The following is an 8,614-nucleotide window of genomic DNA, read 5'->3' on the forward strand; positions in this document are numbered from 1 at the left end:
GTTATTTATTTGGTAACAATATATCTTTGAGCCACGATGGGTCATGGATTTACATGTGCAACAAGATGTTAAACCTGAAGTTTTAACTGAGACACCATGTATCAGATACCAAAGTAAATGGAGAGACAGAATACCATGCAGAAAGGTATAAGCAGGTTTACAAAACCCAGTTAAATGAGTAATGCCTATCAAAGGTACAAAAGGGTTTGGGAGGTTGAAGGTTAGAAAGGACTTAGGAAAAGGTTTCTGTATTGAAGTTCCCATCTATCCCCAAGGGGTATAGGTGAGTGGTGCTTCCTTCACACCTCAAGCATGGTGTGAGGACCTTTAAGCAGACTGCTTTAAGAGCTTAACAGGTGTTCCCTAGTTGGAAGGGTATGTGTTGATTGGTGTGGAGAATGATAAATCGAATGGGTGAAAGACCAGACTGTACTGGAAGCCTGCTTACCTCCCTAATGAGGGTAAATGATGTATGAGTGCTGCCAAGGACCACACGTAGGTCACAACATGGAGAGGGATCGGGCCTGGAGCCCTTCTAAATTCTGACCAAAGAGGATCTCCTAGAAGGACGATGGGAACCCTACTGAAAACCTGACCAAAAGACACCACAGGAAAACCAGAGGCTGAGGGGATGATATACATCACCTGCACCATGAGAAGTGCCAGCAGAGGTGCCTCTGAAGAAACCAGGAGAAAGGCCCACAGAGAGTCAGCCATAATGACCTACCAGACCCAGAAAGTTCTAGTCCATTCATCCATTCAACAATAAATATTTATTGAGCACCTACTACAGGCCAGATGATGTTCTAGGCCCTCTAGCATATGTCAGTGAAATACTGTGGAGCCTGCATCCTTTAAAGAAGCAGTGGGGGAGGGAAGACAAACAATAATAAATGATGTAATAAATATGTAAATTACAGAGTGTGATAGATACTGAAAAGTGCTATTGGGAGAATGAGAAGCTGGATAAGATAGGAGTTAAATATATTTAAATGTACAATACATATACAAATTTTATATTTTTTAAAAAATATATATATTTTTTGCAGTACACGGGTCTCTCACTGTTGTGGTCTCTCCCGTTGAGGAGCACAGGCTCTGGACGCGCAGGCTCAGCGGCCATGGCTCACTGGCCCAGCCGCTCCACGGCATGTGGGATCTTCCCAGACCGGGGCACGAACCCGTGTCCCCTGCATCAGCAGGCGGACTCTCAACCACTGCACCACCAGGGAAGCCCTTTAAAAATATTTTTAACAGGGTAAGGACAATGGGAGTTGTAATATTTTTAACTTTATATTTACAACAATTCCAAACTTATAGAGAAGTTATATATTACAGAGAACTCCCATATATCTCCTATGTAATACATATATATATACACATGTGCATTTACATATTACCTATACATTATCAATATCGCTCACAGATTTTTATTTAAAGAACTATAATTTCATACTATCCTTATTTATATTAAATATCAAATTTTTATTAGCACACCTTTTTAGTAAAACAAAATTTTCCAGGCTGACCTGGGTTTCAGCCATTTTCCCAAGAATCCCTGGTTTCTCCTAGTGGGGGATGGTATTTAGAAATCAGACAATCAAGATCTGGGTCCTAGGTGTGTTCTTTGCTACTTGGATGTCATTACCCTTTCAGCAGACAAAGCTATAAATATATATATTTGTATATACATACATACATATTCTATGATATGAATATCTGTGTCCCCCTTGCAAATCCATATGTTGAAATCCTAACCTCCAAGACGATGGTATTAGGTGATGGGGCCTTTGGGGAGTGATTAGGTCATGAGGGCAAAGAGGATACAGTGAGAAATCTGAGACACAGAAGAGGGCCCTCCCCTGACCATGCTGGCACCCTGATCTTGGACTTCCACCCTCCAGAACCATGAGAACTAAATTTCTATTGTTTTTGTAAGCCACCCAGTCTGTGGTATTTTGCTATAGCAGCCCAAACAGAGCATTTGTGTGTGTGTGTGTGTGTATATATATATATATATATATATATATATATATATATATATATATATATTCACATTTATTTGTATGACTAATAAATGTGTGTTTATCTTCTCTTCCCAAGAGTAAGAAGAGTGAACTTGAGCCAACTATATTCAGTTTATTCTTCCCAGAGTCACCAATCAAGTAAGTCATTTCACCTCCCCGGGGACAGCATGGGCAGGGACAAAGAGGGAAACTACGAGCCACAATAGCTGAGCTCCCTCCACCTGGAAGGAAAGGAAGCATGGGGATACCTGTCCTTCCCTAATACTATTTCCCTAGTAAAAATACATCATTTTTATTTTTTTTTCTCCCCTCCTGTTACTATAAAGTAGCTCTCTTATCAGTACAGTCTCTCCACTTCTTCCATCTACTCTTGGTTGCCCAAGGATTTGCCTCCTTTAGTTATACCATTTCTTACATCATCAAAATCTCTCCTTATTGCCTTATTTAGGCCACTCATCGTCTTCCTGTTGACCCTTTATTTTTCTACTTCCCTTCACAGCCAAACATATCAAAGAGTTGTCTACACACTCTTATCTCTCTACTTCCTCATATTCATACTTCCTGCAATTCTTTCTTCAACCCACCTTCAATCAAGCATTCTTCCTTCCCCGTGGCTCCTCTGAAGCTGCTCGTATTCATGTCCTTTCTCTTTCCAACCCTTACTTGACCTTTCAGCAACATTTGCCAGTTGATCACTCCTTCTTCCTCTCTGGTCTTTGTAAATCACTCTCTCTTGGTTTCCCTCTTACCTCACTGGTAATGAATTCTTACCTTCTTCTTGTTTTCCTTTGCCAGCTCCTCCTCCTTTACCAACCTCCAAATGTTGAAGAGCCCAACAGTGGGGATCTCTATCCTGACCTCATTCTATTCCATTTACATGTGATCTTAAATACCATCCACATGTCTTTCATTTCCAAAAATGTATCTTAAGCTCAGACCTGAGAGTCAGACTCATAGTAACTCTCAATCTTCTCCTGGATATCTAAGAGGTATCTCAAAATAAGATGCAGTGGCAGAGATTAGCTAGTTGTTCACCAAATCCTTATTACCTTGAGCTCCCAGCCAAGCATTTCCTAGCTTCCCATGCAGCTGGATGTAGCTCTAGAGCAGGGCAGTCACAAGACAGAAAGAGGTTGGATTCATGAATCAATGCACAAAACATCACCCACTGAATACTCACATTGAACTGTTTTATGAACAAGAAAAGAAAAATCTATTGTGTTCTGCCATTGCTATTTTGAGGTTATTTGTTCAACAACAGTTAGCCTACACAGACTATTACAGATGTCAAAAACTGAACTTGGCTCCCCAACCCAAATTCCTTCCCCCACCAATCTTCTCTACCTTGGTAATTCCCTGGTAACTGATGCCTTTCTCCATTCTATTACTCAAGGCAGAAGCCTTGATATCTTTCTTTTCCTTATCCACACATCCAGACCACAAACAAGCTCTCTTGGTTCTATCTCCGTATTACTCCAGTTTTGCTAAAATAACTAACAAACTCAGACTCACAGTGAGTTACAGTAAATATTTATGCCTCACATACAAGTCTGCAGGCTGGCTGTGCTTGTGCTAGGCTTGACTGACCTTGTTTGTGTTCAGCCAAGTTTGGCTCCAGATTGCAAATCAGGTTTGGGTCTGCAAGCCATGTGTCCCATTCTGGGACTCAGAGTGAAGAAGCAATGGCTTCCTGAAACATGCTCTTTTCACGTGGGTGGCAGAAGCACAAAAGAGGCAACAGAAGTTGTCCATGCTTCCTAAAGATGCAGGTTGAAATCTCAGTCACGATTTGTAATTATCTTGTTTTTACTGGCAATTTCCCCTATTAAAATGCAGGTTCTGTTCCTGCCTGGCAACTAGTAGGCATTCAACAAATGTTTATGAAATTGATGTTAAATGAGAGCATTCTGGAAAAGCAGTTTGAGGCTACACTGCTAAAGGATCTTGAAATATCATGTAGGAGAGTCTGGAATCCATTCTATAGGCATTAGTCAGTCACCAAAAGAGAGGTCTGCTTTAGAAGGGTAACTATGATGGTAGCTGGGTGATGAATGTCTAAAGAGAAGCAGTTAAAAGGTTACTGTAATTGTCTAGGTTAGAGGAGACTTGAGGCATAAACTAGGGCAGAGGGACTAGAAGGGAGGCTGCTTTGAGGTGTCATCAACAAGAATCGGTTAATAATAACAACACTTATTAAGTGCCTATAGTAGGCCCAGACTTCAGGCTATCTTTACAAAAGCCAAGCAAAATGGGTATTGGTATACTAATTTTGCAGATAAAAAAAAATTTTCAGAGAACTTATATAATTTCCCCCCAGAATCTCACAGCTAAATAAATGACTATTCTGGAATTCCATTGCAGGACTATCTGATTCCCAAGCCCAGGGAGTGAAAGACAAGGAGTGGTGCTAAGTTTCCAGCTAAGGTAGTTACTTAGGATGTCCTTTGCTGAAATACATAAAGGTTTCCTGGGAAAGGTAATGAATGTGGTTTTAGTTACCCTGTGGGTACAGTAGGTGGTTCTGCCTGAAACAGAAACTGACTCTGGTTAACTCAACAAATAGGGTATTTCTTGGAAGGCTATGGGGACTCCCAGAATCATTGGTAGGCTGGAGGGACAGGCTTCATGAAAAGGTCACAAACCCAGGGAGTTCCAGACAGTGAGGCAACAAGAACTAGCCATATGTGTATTCATTGAACAGATAGTTATTGAGTGTGTACTCCATGCCAGGCACCTCAGAGCACTGGGGACACAGCAGTGAAGAGTCAACACCGCCACCTTCATGCAACTTACATTCAAATGGGGCACCCAGGTCATAAATCAGTTAATTAAATCCAAAAATATGTCAGATGGTAGAAAATAAAACAAGGAAGGGGGATAAAGAGGGTCTTGAGGAGAGAGAAGTTGCAATTTTCAATGGAGTGGTCAGAAAAGCCCCTCGGAGAGTTCTGGTCCATCCACTGCTGCAGCCACGTGAATGAATGAGAACTCCAAATGTCCCCTTGTTGCTGTTCATTCTCTTGGAAGTAACATCTGATTGGCAAAGATGAAGGCATGTGCTCACCCCCTTATCTCCTCTGAAATGAGGGATAGGAAGAATTGCCTTTCAACTTGTATATTTTGATAAGCATTACCTACAAAGAACATACAGAAAATGAGGGATTTTCCCAAAAGAGATGAGGGTTTGGGCTCTAGAAAACCCAAATAACCACAGGAGTGGATGCAACCAATAAGAGAGTCAAGGAAGAGACTCATCAAAGAGAAGAGTGAGAAGAAAAAATAAAGGATAGCACTTTGGAGAATTTTGAATACATCTGAAGATGCAGGTTGATAAAGAGGAACTAGTAAAGGAGAGCAGAAAGAAAAGAATCTGGATAGAGCAATGTTTGAGAATCCAAGGATAGAGAGAGCTTATGAGGTCAATGGTGACTTTATGAAGAGGCTTGGAAGAAGACCTTGTAAATGGAGAAAGAACCAATGGTGAGTTAAGTAGGGACAGAGTAACCTCTGAGCCAAAGTGTTCTACATCATAATTCATGTTGTTATAAAGGAACTTGCAAAATATATTATCCTGTGTCAAAAGGAATGTAGGACTTCTGTCCTCATTTCATTTGAACTTCACAATAACCTTGTGAGACAGGTCTTATCCTCACTGTGAGATGGAGGAAAATGATATCTAATATTCAGTGTTGGAGATTATAAATCTTTTCCTGGAGTGCATCTTGTTAATAGATATCAAAAGACCTTAAAATGTATGTATTCTCTGACCCAGAAATTCCTCTTTAAGGGTATTTAGCCAAAAGAAATCAGAGCATGCATACAGATTTATCTACAAGGTTATACGTTGCTTGTAATAGTAAAAAATTGAAAACAAGCTAGTTCCAACAAGAGGGGATTGGTATGTACATGCTGTGAAATGATGTGCAATCAGTACCAAATAATGCTGCAGAATAAACTGTTCAAGAAAGAAAAAGGGAAATGGTTTATAATTTATGAAATGGAAAAAGCAGACAACAAAAAGTATACACAGTATGATTCCATTTTTGCTTCTTGTGGATTTTTCCCCATATTTTCCAAAATATCTGCAATAAACAAATATTACTTTTATAATGAGATTTTTTTAAAGTAAGGTCCTGGGTGGTTAAGTACTTGTCTGTGTCAAACGGATAACTGGGAAAGGAGGGGCTAGAATTATGCTCTTGACTCTTCAATCATTCCTTCTACCACATCAGGCCACTTCTTCTTACATAGAACAGTCAGTAAGTGTCTTACTTCTGACTTGTTGCTATAACAAAAATGCCATAGGATGGGTTACTTAAACAGCAAACATTTATTTCTCCAAATTCTGGAGCCTGGGAAAGCAAAGATCAAGGTGCTGGCAAATTCAGTGTCTGATGAAAGCCTACTTCGTGGTTCATAAATGGCTGTCTTGCCTGTGTCCTCACACAACAGAAGGGCCAAGGGAGCTCTCTGGGGTCCCTTTTATAGGGACACTAATCCCATTGATAAGGGCTCTACCCTCATGAACTAATACCTGGCAAAGGTCCAAGCCATGAATACCATGGCAGAGGGGATTAGGTTTCAACATATGAAATGAGGTCTGCGTGGGGAGGGGTGGGAGGAGGTGGACAAAGACTACAACAGAGAACACCGTCAGTCTATAGAAGCAAGGGGGTAAAAATGTCCCTCAGTAATGTAAAAATGCTTTCCTACTTTTTCTACTTGCAGTGTTCAGTGAAAACAAGTCCTTTACAATTAACATGCCAGAAACCCTAACATGTAAGGCCTTCTTGTACTGAAAAAGTTAAAAGCGTGAGAATGGTTGGAAGTTGTTTAAACAACAATAGTAAAGATTTTATGAGACTTCAAAATACTTCCGGATGTGTGGATATGACAAATCAATAAAAAGGAACCAACACCCAGCCTAGAGCCTTGTAAGATATAGATTCCAGCCTTTCTACACCTCAACCTGGAAGCACAGGCTCTCGCTGAGAGGGGAAGTACTCCCACATAAGAGACACTAGGGGTGGCCCAGATGTGGCAATCCCTAGTAGGATGTGGGGTATCCAGAGGAAAGGGGTGACGGGCACACTTAAGGCACGTGAAAACTGGAAAGTTTGGTGCCTTCTGCAGTCGGCGGTTCCAAGGCTGAGTTTACGGCACTTAAGAAGCAAGCGGAGAACACATTGTAATCTCCTTATCTTACAGTCCATTGATTAGCAACCTTAATTCCATCTTCAGCCTTAATTCCCCCTTGCCATGTTCCATAACATATTCACTGTTTCTAGGATTAGCATGTAGACATCTTAGGGGGACCATTGTTCTGCCTACCATATTATCTATTCCTCTTCTGATTCAGTTCTGATCAATCCTTCAAACTGGGTGTTGTATCCTTTCCTGTTCAAGGACTAAACATGTGATCCAAAGTAGGCCAATCAGACTTCCTATCCTTGGGATTTGAATCTTAAGTTGAATGACCCAATAATGGAAAATTATCTCCATCACAGAGCATGCTGAAAAGAGCACATTAGTTCCAGTTCTCTGAAACTCCCCTGGTCTCTTTCCTTCTTAAAGTGAGGTTCTCTAGTATTTCCTCTGATTCTTTTTTTTTTTTTTTTTTTTTTTTAATTTTTTTTTTTTTAATTTTTTCCATTTTTTTTATTAGTTTCTGCTTTATAACAAAGTGAATCAGTCATACATATACATCTGTTCCCACATCCCCTCCCTCATGCATCTCCCTCCCTCCCACCCTCCCTATCCCTCCCCTCCAGGCAGTCACAAAGCACCGAGCTGATCTCCCTGTGCTCTGCGGCTGCTTCCCACTGTCTATCTAGCCTACGTTTGGTAGTGTATATATGTCCATGCCTCTCTTTCGCTTTGTCACAGCTTACCCTTCCCCCTCCCCATATCCTCAAGTCCATTCTCAAGTAGGTCTGTGTCTTTATTCCCGTTTTACCCCTAGGTTCTTCATGACATTTTTTTTTCTTATATTCCATATATATGTGTTAGCATACGGTATTTGTCTTTCTCTTTCTGACTTACTTCACTCTGTATGACAGACTCTAGGTCTATCCACCTCATTACAAATAGCTCAGTTTCGTTTCTTTTTATGGCTGAGTAATATTCCATTGTATATATGTGCCACATCTTCTTTATCCATTCATCCGATGATGGACACTTAGGTTGTTTCCAGCTCCGGGCTATTGTGAATAGAGCTGCAATGAACATTTTGGTACATGTCTCTTTTTGAATTATGGTTTTCTCAGGGTATATGCCTAGTAGTGGGATTGCTGGATCATATGGTAGTTCTATTTTTAGTTTTTTAAGGAACCTCCATACTGTTCTCCATAGTGGCTGTACCAATTCACATTCCCACCAGCAGTGCAAGAGTGTTCCCTTTTCTCCACACCCTCTCCAGCATTTATTGTTTCTAGATTTCTTGATGATGGCCATTCTGACTGGTGTGAGATGATATCTCATTGTAGTTTTGATTTGCATTTCTCTAATGATTAATGATGTTGAGCATTCTTTCATGTGTTTGTTGGCAGTCTGTATATCTTCTTTGGAGAAATGCCTATTTAAGTCTT

The sequence above is a fragment of the Mesoplodon densirostris genome, chromosome 2 (genome assembly GCF_025265405.1).
Source record: "Mesoplodon densirostris isolate mMesDen1 chromosome 2, mMesDen1 primary haplotype, whole genome shotgun sequence".
Lineage (NCBI taxonomy): Eukaryota > Metazoa > Chordata > Mammalia > Artiodactyla > Ziphiidae > Mesoplodon > Mesoplodon densirostris.